The sequence below is a fragment of the Tenrec ecaudatus genome, chromosome 17, assembly GCF_050624435.1.
Source record: "Tenrec ecaudatus isolate mTenEca1 chromosome 17, mTenEca1.hap1, whole genome shotgun sequence".
Lineage (NCBI taxonomy): Eukaryota > Metazoa > Chordata > Mammalia > Afrosoricida > Tenrecidae > Tenrec > Tenrec ecaudatus.
The window spans coordinates 10404924-10417711 of NC_134546.1; positions in this window are offsets into that span (position 1 = coordinate 10404924).

The window sequence follows — 12788 nt, forward strand, 5'->3', positions numbered from 1 at the left end:
CAAGCATGACGTTTTTCTCCAGAGATCAGACCCTCCTGATAATGTGTCCAAATTATGGGAGATGAAGTTATAATGTTCTATTGATACAATGTTTTCAAGGATAGTTATAATACCTGATACCAAGGGCTCAAGTAGAAAGAATATGTTTTGGAAAGGATGATGCAATATGTACAAATGTGCTTGATACAATTGATGTATGGATTGCTTTAAGAGCTGTAAGAGTCCCTAATAAGGTGATAAAAAAATAAATATAAAAACAAAATAAAATAAATAAAAAATAAAAACAGACTAGGAGAGAGAGAGAGAGAGAGAGAGAGAGAGAGAGAGAGAGAGAGAGAGAGAGAGAGAAGAATACCGTATACACTCATATATAAGCCGAGTTTTTCAGCACATTTCTTATGCCATTTTGGTGGTAAAATTAGGTGCCTCGGCTGAAATTCGGGTGGTCTTTTACTTGAGTATATACAGTAGGTATAATGTCCTTGATGTACCCATCACCATTTTGACAAATGTATATACCAATGTAGCCCACATCCTTACCATGACACAGTACATTTTCATCTCTCCAGATGAACCTTGAACCTCAGATACTTAGAAGGGGTAACCATTGTGCTGCTTTTGATTTTTACTTTCTACTATTTAGAGAACTCCATTTTTTTTTTATGCCTAGCCTCCTTTTTCCAGTTTGTAGGTCTGTGAGATCTATCCATGTTAGTGGATCTGTTAATTGCTTCTCATTTCTGTAGATACCAGTGAAGATGTCCCTTCTAGCTCTAATTCCTTATATAATGTATAACAATTCGGGACCCTATGCCTGTGGATATAATCCCATTTTGGAATGAGTTCTCCGTTACAGGATTACGATGGGCTGTATCTTAAGGACTACTGTAATAGAGGGTATGACTTAAGACACATCCTTCTTCCTTGGGGGTGTGACCAGCTAAAAGGCCAAAAGCATACCTCCATCGAAGACACTCCTTGATGTATAAGATCCAACTCAGAGAGAGAAAGCCAAGAACCCCCTGAAGAGCATGTCCTAGATCTCTGTCTGAAGTAGCCAAGCCCACATCAGAACCAGAGACTGGGACAGAGGGCAGAGCAACAGCTGAGTGCTGAGACGGTGGGACTGGGAGACAGAGTGAGGGCTGCTTTCTGGGTCCATGGGGATTTCTGGGTCCATGGGGGCAGAGGCCAAGGGACCGTGTGACTGAGAGGTTGAGGACCAGGGACAGTGACTTGGCTGCTGGCTGTGGAGATGTGTTGCTATAGACAATGATTGTCTCGTGATTGTTTACTGCTCCTGACTTGTGGTTACATTAGCTTTCCTAGTCAATCCCTATCATTGTGAGTATTGTTTGTCAGTTCTCTGTGGCCATCTCAATGGACTGTTGGACCCAGTATGGAGGCAGTGTCACACAGGAGGAATGGTTGGTGTCAGAGTCGGTAAGGGAGGAAATTCAGTGGGGCATGTCTGACTCCTGCCTCTTGGCAGTAGGGAAGCCAGAGAAGGTCAGATAAGGCACCTCCCCTGCCTTTTACTACAATTGCATTATATGTTTTTCTTTTCTCTTGTTAGTGGACGTTTGCTCCATTTAAGTTTTGGGCTATCAAGACAAAAATGCTATGATAATTTCCACGTAATCTTTTTTAGTGGCTATATGGGGAGGCTTTAATATCTTCTTGTGGGCAAATAGGATGGAAAGATAATAGAATCTTCCCCTGAACTTCTTGAAGCCTCCTAGGATGCTTTTATTTCCTTTGGATACATTTCTAGGAGTGGAATTTCTTGGTCAAAGGGTGGGTTTATATTTAATTTGGTAAGAAATTACCAAACATTATTCAAAAGGGTTTTTTTACCATTTGTGTCCTCTCACCAGCAACACCTACGATTTCAAGTTGTTGCATGCCCTCACCAACATTTGATGTTATCCATTCTCATCTCTTTTAATGTATAAATATCTCTCTTTCTCTCACTCTGTGCGTGTGTGTGAAGAATTGGTGCATTTGAATTATGGTGTTGGTAAAGATGATGGAAATGATCATGTACTGTCAGAGGAGCAAACAAACCTACCTTGGAAGAAGTATAGACAGAATACTCTTTAGAAGAGAGGATAGCGAGACTTGTCTCATGTACCTTGGACATAGTGTCACGAGGAACCGGCACCTGCAAATAGATATCCTGCTTGGTGCTGGGCCAAAGAAAAAGAGAAAGACCCTTAATGGAGAGGTGGATCGGCACAGTGGCTGGAACAAAGGCTCACACATAACATAAATGGGAAGCGATGGTGCAGGATTGGTCAGGGTTTCTTTGTGTAGTACACAAGGCCATTAGGGGTTGGAACTGACTTAATGGCCCAGAACAACAACATGTATATAAATGATAAGCATTTTGTCTCTTTCCATTCCTATAAAAAGTTATAAAGAAAAATGTACTTCCAGTCCTCAGCATACTTGATGGGACCATATTCCCTTGAGACTTGAGCCTGATGGGATAGATATCTCCCCCAAATATGAGGGGGCACCTCTCCCCAAACCAGATTTTCCCTGCAAAGTTTTGTTTTTAATTTTTTTTAACAAAAAACCTTATCGCGTTCAAAGTACTCTCCATTACACTTAATACATTTGTCAAATCTGAGATTCCAGTCTTGGAAACATTTTTCAGACTTATCTTTTGGATGACTGGCAGCACTTCCCTCGATTTTTTCATCACCATCAAATCGCTGTCCTTTTTATGTTCCTTCCCAGGCGATGCCACTGGGTGCACTAACTCAGAGCATACTACAAAAGCTCTTCCCACTGGAGGTTTTTTTCCATTTGGGGGGTGGGTATCTCCTCATATATAGTCTCTTTGGTAGACGCACAGGGCTGCCATAGTTGAAATTGACTTGATGCCCACTGATTTCTACTGGTTTATGATGCGATGTAGGAGCCATGGTGGCATAGTGGTTAAATCTTAGATGGCTTAACCCCGCAGTTCAAAACCACCCGCCGCCTTGAGGGAGAACTGCAAGACTTTCTATAGGTCTTTTTAATATGACAACTGTTGAATTGTATGATATGTGACTCATGCGGTTACAGTCTTGGATCTCCACAAGGGCAGTTCTATCCTCCCCTACAAGGTTCCTATGATTTGGAATCTACTTGGCAGCAATGAGTTTCCTTTTCGGTTTAGCTGACTCTCTGAAAGGAGAACCCTAACCCTAACCCTATCTTTCAGTAATAAATTTTGAGATATGCTAATATATATGTTTTTTTGCTGAGAAATTTCACTGCCTAGGAGAGAGACTCCTAGCAATGTTATGAGTCAGCATTGACTCAATGGCAATGAGTTTGGTTTGGAGAGGTGAGAAAAACAACATATGCAGAAGCAGGAGTGACATCAAATCTAGAAAGATAAGTAAAGAGGTGTTGGGAAAATGAGTTAGAAACCAGACTGAAAGATAACTCAGGGTGATGTACTTACTGAAGACAAGGAAGATCGTTCTAAGATAGTTCAGTGAATAGAACATGAGAGGCAAGCTCCCTGATCAAGGGAATCTGGTAACTAAAGAATCCATTCTATCTGAGAGCTAGACAGTGAGGGCAGGACCCAAACAGAAATGCCTTAGCCTCCATCATGAAAAGGAACATAGGGCCGACTTGGCCTGCAGAAGATATGTATGGAAAGCTCAGAATATAAGTAAAGGAGATCTTTTTGCGAATAACTCGATAGATTGATTTGACCATGTCAAATTAGTATGAGAAATAAATCTGAGTATCTGAGAGTTGAGGGTCGTGGTAATTCAGTGATAGAATCCTCACCTTCCTTGTGGTTACACCTTGGGCTGCTATTTGCAAGGCCCGTAGTTTGAAACCACCAGCCACTCTGTGGAAGAAAGATGGAGCCTTCTATTCCCCAACAGAGTTACAGCTTCAGAAACCCACAGGGGAAATTCTTCTCTCTCTGGACATCAGGACTTGTAAGACTGTCTAGAAAGTTTTTTTTTTTAAAAAAAACCTAGAGATCGAGGTATTACAGTGTTTAAGACAGTTCAGCAGCATGACCTGCCTTGACAAGAAAGCAATGTGTCTAATAAGATCATCTTAGTATCTGACCAGATTGAACGTCTGTAGTAAAATCATGAGAAGTTATGCTTATCTTCAAGGAGACTAGCATCCCAGAAAGTCCTGCCAGTCAGAAATAGTTTTGCTAACCAATAAACATAAATAGAAACTTGGCAAAAGCCTTGTTTTAAACGTATATATCAGCAAGATTGCTAGAAAATAAGAAAAGAAGCCCCTTTGTGGCTGGAGCTCCAATTGCTTATTCAGGTTCTAGATTTCATTGTTCAGTTAGAGCTGTGTATCACTTATGAGATTACGCTGTTATCTTAAACAACATTGTTCTTATTTATTCCTCAATCAAAGCTATCTGCCTACCCTCATTTTTTACTCTCCAGTTCCAAATTCCAGTAGATTATTCAACTGGAGGATTAGGCGGGGTGGGCAGTTTCAGCCCACTAGGCAATACTTAAAAAATAAAATCAGAGCAGGTCTAATGGCACTGGAGACAGATTCCCACACAAAGGAATTAGTGGTCTTGTGTAATGTTAAACTTAGAGTCGGAACTACGATTTGGGAATGGTCTTTAGCTGACAGTCATTATTGTTCTTCACGTTCCCCTTAGGAAAAATATCTGCAATCCCTGAATAAATGCCAAATGTCTTCTGGGATGCTCTGATCCAGCTAAGTCCCCTTCCCACAAACTGAAAGGATCAGTGGAAAAAAGCTTTGAATTTCCTGTCTCTAGCATGCTCGATCTAAATCCTGACCAACCAACCCTAACCAGTATGTGTTTCACGTGGCCCCTTCAATTGTTGTTTAGTTGTTGCTGTGAGTTGTCATCGAGTTGGTTCCAACCCATAGTGACCCCGTGCACAACAGAATGAAACACTGCATGGCCCTGGGCCATCCTCACAATTGTTCCTATGCCTGAGTCCGTTGATGCCGCCACTGTGTCAATTCTATGTCAATCCATCTCGTTGAGGGTCCTCTTCTTTTTCACTGCCCTTCCACTTTACCCAACGCGATGCCCTTCTCCAGGGACTGGTCTCTTCTGCCATGTCCAAAGAATATAAGACAAAATCTTGTCATCCTTGCTTCTAAGATGTGCTCTTCCCCTTACTTCTTCCAATACAGATGTGTTTGTCCTTTTAGCAGTCCATGGTACTTTCAATATTCTTCTCCAGCACCACACTTTAAATGCATCTATTCTTCTACAACCTTCTTTATTCAGCCCAATGTTCACGGGCATAGGATGCAATGGAGAACACTACGGCTTGGGTCAAGCACATATTAGTCCTTGCTCTTTAATACTCTACAGAGGTCTTGTGCAGCAATATGTCTTTTGATCTCTTGACTCGCTGCTTCTGTGAGCATTGACTGTGGATCCAAGTAAGACAAAACCCTTGACAATTTCATTGTTTTCTCCATTTGTCATGATGCCGCCCATTGGTTCTGTTATGAGGATTTTGGTCGTCCTTACCCTGAGTTGTAATCCACACTGAAGACTACAATCCTTCATCTTCATCAGCAAGTGCTTCACGTCCTCACCACTCGAGGGTTGTATCATCCGATTCCAGCCTGCTCTTGTTCTTCCCTTTTGCTTTTCTACTCACAGTGTTTGGCTTGTCTGTCATTCTGTCGTACTGTGGTGGCTTGTGTGTGGCTGTGATGCTAGAAGCGATGTCACTGGTATTTCAGATCTCAGCAGGGTCGTCCAGAGTGAACAGGTTTCAGTGGAGCTTCCAGATGAAGAAGAAGGACTCAGTTCCCCGCTTCGGAAGACGAAGTTGCTGGAAGCCTTATGCATAGCTTCGATGCATTTTCAAATACAGAAAGCCTTAATAAACAAAGGAAACAGAACTTGGTCGCAGATGCTTCAGGCAGATGGGCCCCTCCAGTCTGAGGGTACCTGGAATGTATCTGAAGAGGAGATGAGTTCTGGGAGAGGAGTCAACCAGAGTGAGGCAAGTCTGGTAAAGTCGGTGGGAGTGGGGGCTTTGGGTTCTTCATTTGCTGACGGGGCACGACTCCCTTAGATTGTACGGTATAAATTGCAAGGAGTACTAAATCTAACTGTAGTTTCATCAAAACGTGCCTAATATCCTATAAGAAAATGAGATTCACACAAAATACCAATTTATAAATTATCAAGGGCTCATGAGGGAGGGGGAGCAGGGAAGGAGGGGAAAAAAGAGGACTTGATGCAAAGGGCTTAAGTGGAGAGCAAATGCTTTGAAAATTATTAGGGCAAAGAATGTACAGATGTGCTTTATACAATTGATGTATGTATAGGTGATAAGAGTAGTATGAGTCCCTAATAAAATGTTTTAAAAAATGAGATTCACAATTAGCACCTCTACTAATGACAAGGTGCAGGTCAGATTGACCTCTACTCTCCAACTTTCACCAGTTCTGACCCTCTTCACTTTCTTTGAGGAGTTTGGTAATCCTTGGCAATGCCCCCACAGAACTCACAGGCCATCCTTTCTGTTAAGTGGTGTGTTAAGGAACAGGGACAATTTGGATACTTAAGCAGAAACTCAGGAATCGGGGCCAGGAAGCATGTAAACAGAGTCTCCTTCTTCAGTGCAGGGCAGCTCTCATCTCCTTCTGGCCCTGTCATCTGTCACCACTGGCTCTGCTGCTGGGCTACCTCGGGGCTTCGTAGTGTCCTCACTCTTAGAACCTTGACCAGTGGTACAGTCCCTTTAGGAGGTTGCTGACCTCTTATTCCTGGTTCTTCATTCTGCTGCTTCTCTTCTTGCTTCCGACTCTGCCTCCTCATCTCTCTTCCTCAGGTGTGTTTCTTCTGCTTCTTCCGGCTATAGCCCTTCTTTCTCCTTTTTGTCTCCACACTTGGGTGGGCCTTACATGTACAAGCTCTTAATCATTTTCAAGGCATGGCCCTCCCACCAAGGCAGCCAACTGACCTCATAGGATAGACCACAGACACTTCATTTGCATAGTAGGCACAGTTGGGCTACAGCTCACCTCATTTGCATAGTTCTATTGACCCATCCCTATAAGGGACATACCAGCTTCAGGGCAGGCTACAGTCCAGCGCCAGACAGAAAGTAGCAAACCAAGTTGTGTATAATTCAACCGGGACATGTCAGTCCATATGGACAAAAGTAATACATTTTCTGGAGTAGAAAACTGGGGCTTAGAGGAAAAACCTCTCAAGCTGTTTTCCCAAAGACCCAAGTCAAAAGAAAAACCACATAAAGGAACTCCTTTCACCACATGAGGGAAACCAAAAATGTTTAGGAACCAGAAGAGAATTATGGCAGACACATGCCTTCTTAGAGCTTAATATGTGATCCTTACTGCAAGCAGGGAAAAGAAATCACCATGAGAAATGCTACTGATGATATGATCAATAGTCATCATTATGTTTGGATCAATAAACATGGAGAAGAACACAGTAAACATCTTGTTCGGTCGGCACAGAGCAGCAAAGTGGATACAGAATAAGGACATCATTATCTAATAACTTGAGGTTCGGTTTGAACTTTTGTTTATTAAATTTCTAGATTTCAGCCTAAAACATTGTTGCTATTCACTCCTCAACCATAGCTATCCTGCCTCTCAGAGTTTCTTCTCCAGTGCCCCAGTCCAACAGATGATTCAGTTGGAAGATTATATGGAGCCAGGTACTGCAGACAAATGGGTGATACTTCAACACAAAGAAAGGGAATAAACAATGCACATATTTGACTGTGCTATTCGATTATGAAATGAGTTTGGGTTAAGGTTTAGACATAAAACCAATTGAATTTTTACTGATGACATGGTGAATTGTGCCCTTAGCTCCTGATATGGTTGGCCACGCTTGAAGGAAGGGCAAACATTTGTGTGTGAAGAACAAGGCACATTGATTGGCTGAGAAGAAAACTTTAAATCTGTAAACAAAGCAGTGAAAATAGAGCAAAATCACATAGTTAAACAGAGAGGAAAAGAAAAAGGTGGGCTGTTTTACAGTTCCATATGAGAAAAAAAATCTTGATTTAAAAAAAATCATTTATCCAGCAATCGGAATAGGAACCCCCAGGCACAGAAGTTAAGTGTTTAGGCCGAAGGTTGAGTGGTTCAGATCCAGCCAGTGGGTGCGTGGGGAAAGCGGTGGCACATTTCTTCTGTAAAGACGGCAGCCTGGGAAGCCCCACAGGGCAAGTCTACTTGGGCCTGGCGGGTCACTATGAGTTGGGTTGAACTCAACAGAAATGGGTAATGGCACGCATCAGAGACACTAAATAAATAAATACAATTAAGAAATGATAAAGGGCTCACCAATTTTATTAATAAAAAGATTCTCGTTTTTTAAGCTTTTTCATGCAAGTTCATTATTTAATTCCCCAGGCCACAGAAAATTCCAATGCACCCCAAACTCACTACCATCAGGTGACTCCAGGAGACTCCATGGGACAGGGTAAAACTGCCCCTGTGAGTTCCAAGGCTGTAAATCTATATGGGAGCAGACAGCCTCATCTTTCTCTCTCATAGAGCAGCTGTTGGGATTGAACTGCCCCACTACGCCACCAGCACTCCTCATGGAAGATTAGAAGCAATGGATGAATTCTGCTTTTCAGTCCTTAGAGCCTAACATTGATAGTGTGTTTCCTCTGTAAATAAGAAATAAAATCCTCTGAGGTTGGCATTGCAATTCCATATCATTGACATGTGAGAAAACTTAAGTAGAGAGAGACTGATTAATTTGCTCAAGTTCACAGAAGAAAGAAGCAGAGACAGGATTCAACCTCAGGCATCTTGGAGGAGATACACTTTCAGGTACTGATGACCAACGCCAGGGGCTGTGCAAAAGGGATCCGGAGCTGTAGGAGGATAAGGAGGCAGGATTCGGAAGGCATGCGGACAGCACAGCATTAAGGAAAGGGGTTGAAGTTTGGAGAACACTAGACTCTTTACAGTTATTGAATTTCTTTTTATAACCATTAAGTAAGTGAGTATCATTATTTTTTTCAGATGGAATTGTGACTTTAAAGAGTTAAAGACATCCCCCACCCCCCGCAACTACAATTAGTAAATATGGGAGCTGAGATTTGAATCCAGGTCTTACTGACACCAAGGCTCCATTTCTTACTGACACCAAGGCTCCTGATTCTCACTATTCTGACAAAATCCCTCAAAACCAGGAACTTAAAATATTTTTCAGGGTCTGGTCAACTCTATGCATAAGGTATCAGCCTGAACACACTGTAGAAGTCTTTGAGGAATGTAAAAATGGTACAGTAGTGTGTAAACTGGAGACCATCAAAATCAAGAAATGGTTATCTCAAACTCAAAACTCACAGCCATCGAGTCAATTCCGATTCACAGTGACCCCATAGGAAAGGGCAGAACTGCCTCTGTGGGTTCCTGAGACAGCAACTCTTTACAGGAGTAGAAAGATTCATCTTTTTGCCCTTTGGTTTTGAACTGCTAGTCTTGTGGTTAGCAGCCCAGTGCGTTACCCACTATGCCATCAGGGCTCCTTAGAGAGGGCTGTCCATGTTCATTATTATCTGTTTGAGAGAATGAAGAAATAGTATAGCATCTATTTAAAAGTCTAACCATAGATATGGTTATAATTTGTGGATTTAAAAGGGCAGGCTTCAAGTATCTGGAAAATTCTCTTTTGTGGAATAACTTCTTTTCCAATTTCTACATTGGGAAAAAATACAAATAGATATATTAAATAAAGATTAAAATGGTTGTGTGTCACAGAACCTAACAAAAATAGTTCCAACACTTTAACACCAGCGTGGATTATGTGTTAAGATTGAATCAGACAGTATCTAAAAAGTGTTTGTACAATTTTTAAGAAATTATAATGTACTAGTAATTCAAACTTTAGAAAAGCAAAATATTTGGGGCCCTTCATACTATAATCTTGTTAGAAAGAAAGGATAGCAGATGTTTGTCAAAAACCTCTCATCTTAAAATTAAAATATTCAGCACCAATTAAGCAAAAGAGCAATGGAAAGGGTGTGTCCCGTTGATGTGTTATTTAACCTGATCTTTACACTTTCCTCAATTATAGTGTTGTGCTGATAATTGGTCTCATAAGGACAATTATGATTCATACTCTGCCCTTTGAGCTATAAAAATATGAACAAGACAAATTGGATTCAATGTAATTTGAGACTAATAATTTGATTTTCTATCTTTTAAATAATTAGTCAACTATTACCTATGGAATAGCTTTCAGTAAATGTTCATTTGAGAACTCCATTTGCTAACCTGTCCTTGGGAAGATTTGAAAAATACCTATGGAAAGTCTTTAGAGAAATAAAAAAAGGGTTTTGGTCTATTGCATATGATTTTTATTGACTTGCATGTTCTTTGAAAGTTCAATATTCTGATTAGGAGTTTGATATGTTCTTATCAAAGGCTTTTAATAATTTAAAATTAACTCATCCAAAATCTCTAATTGGTTAAATATCATGGTGAGACACTATTTATACAAACAAAAACGACCATTTGTTGATCACTAGTTTTAATGCTTGACACTCTGTGCATGAAAACTTTGTGTAGAGATAATTCACATTCAAAAGTCGTACTTTTATGTAAACAACAAAAATACAATTAGGCATAAAGGTTAAGCCCTTTTCTGATGTAGAGAATTTACAGCATCAAAGAAATGGATATAGCTTAAAGTACAAGGGACAGAATAATTCCATTATTTTCTCTTTTGTCTCATTATTTTCTTCCTAGGCATTTACGGAATAATACCATTCATCAAATGCAAATAAAACTTTGCTGAAATAATTTAAAAATGGTTGCAGCAGTAACTTGCAAACCCAATTCAGAAGAAGGTATAGAATGCAGGGTAATATTGCTGACAACAGAGGGATCTTGGCTAACATTACCAGAAAGATGTTTATTTGTGCTTTTTGATTATGCAAAAGCACTTGACTGTATGGGTCATAACAAACTATGTATAACATCATGAATAAGGGGAATTCTAGAATATTTAATTGTGCTATGTAGAACCTGTACACAGACTATGAAACAGTCCTCCAAATAGAACAAGGAGATATTGAATGGCTTAAAATCAGGAAAGGCGTATGTCAGGGCTATATACTTTCACTATATTTATTCAATCTGGATGCTGAGCAAATAATTCAGAAAACAATAATCTGAAGAAGAATGTGGCATTACAATTGGAGGAAGGATCATTCACAACCTGCGCTATGCAGATGACACAACAATGCTTGCTGAAAGCAAAGAGGACTTGAAGCACTTATTAATATAGATCAAAGCCTACAGCCTATAGTATGAATCACAACTCAATGTAACAATCTTCACAAGTGGATTGATTGTTAAACAACATAGTAAGTGGAGAAAGATTCAGGTTGTCAAGAATTTAATTTAATTTTCCTTGCATCCAAAATCAATATTCAAGAAACACATGTATGCATTGGGGAAATCTGCTGTCTAACACCTCCTTAAAATATTAATGACCAAAGATGTCCCTTTGAGAATTAATGTGCACATAACTCAAACTATGGTACTTTCAATCTCCTATGCATTGGAAACTGGACAAAAAAGAAGGAAGACGGGAGAGCACTGATGCACTGTAATTATGATGTTGGAGAAGAATGTTGAAGGTACCATGGGCTTCCAGAAGAATGAACATATCTGTCTCAGAAGAAGTACAGCCGGAATGCCCCTTAGAAGTAAGGATGGCGAGACTTCTTCTCAAGTACTTTGGATATTTTATCAGGAAGGACTAATTCATCGGGTCAACAAAAAAGAAAGACCCAGAAAGAGATGGATTGCACGGTGGCTGCAACAATGGACTCAAATAGAACAATTGTGAGGCTGTGAGAAGCAGGCAGCGTTTTGTGCTGTCTTACACCGGGCCACGCTCTGGGTTGGAACTGACGCAACAGCACCTAACAGCAGCAGCAACAATGGGCATTTGTATGTTGGATAGAAGATGTTTTTTATGCAAGTCTTCCCCCCCCCAGATTTTCCAAGGCAGTTCTAATTTTAATTTTCCCTTTTGAAACAATGTTAAATCATTTACTTTGATTTTTGCTTGAAAATGTTTGGACACTGTAGAGGATAATGAACTAAGAAAGTAAAAAAAAAAAAATCCTTGTCTTTGATTTTGGAAGGCATTAACAATGTCAGAGTTTTCAGAAGAAGGTAACAGTACTTATTACACCTAGATCATTTAATTAATAAAGAGTAACTAATTCTGGATCATTCTTCTAATTGGCTGCAGAAATTTTATAAAATTTGATTTGGGTTTATAACATCACCAAGAGATCTATTTATGGAGCATCATTATGTTAGAAATATTCTGAAAGTTCTTTCTTCCAGCTTAAGACTTCATATGTATGTATGTGTGTACACACATAGACACACATACATACGTACATGTATGTATATGAGTATACTAGTAAATCCATAAGTAATAAGGAGTTCATACTCTATTACCAATACAAAATTTCAACCATGTAAGGGGATATATTTCTCTTTTTTAATAACGTTAACTGCGGTTATATTTTCTAAGAAACTGTTTTAATATTGAATCAGTATATCAAATTTTGTCAGAGCAGTATTTGAATAATTGCCCTATAATTAGTATTTCTTGAACCAAGATGAGGCTCAGATAGTAGAGCTCATTAAAGGAAAATAACGTCCTGTTTTCTGTCCCTTTAAAGGAAGGAAGTATTTTAGCAGGAACAGTATAAAGACAGGACATGCCCATTTCTTGCTTATTAAACAAAGTG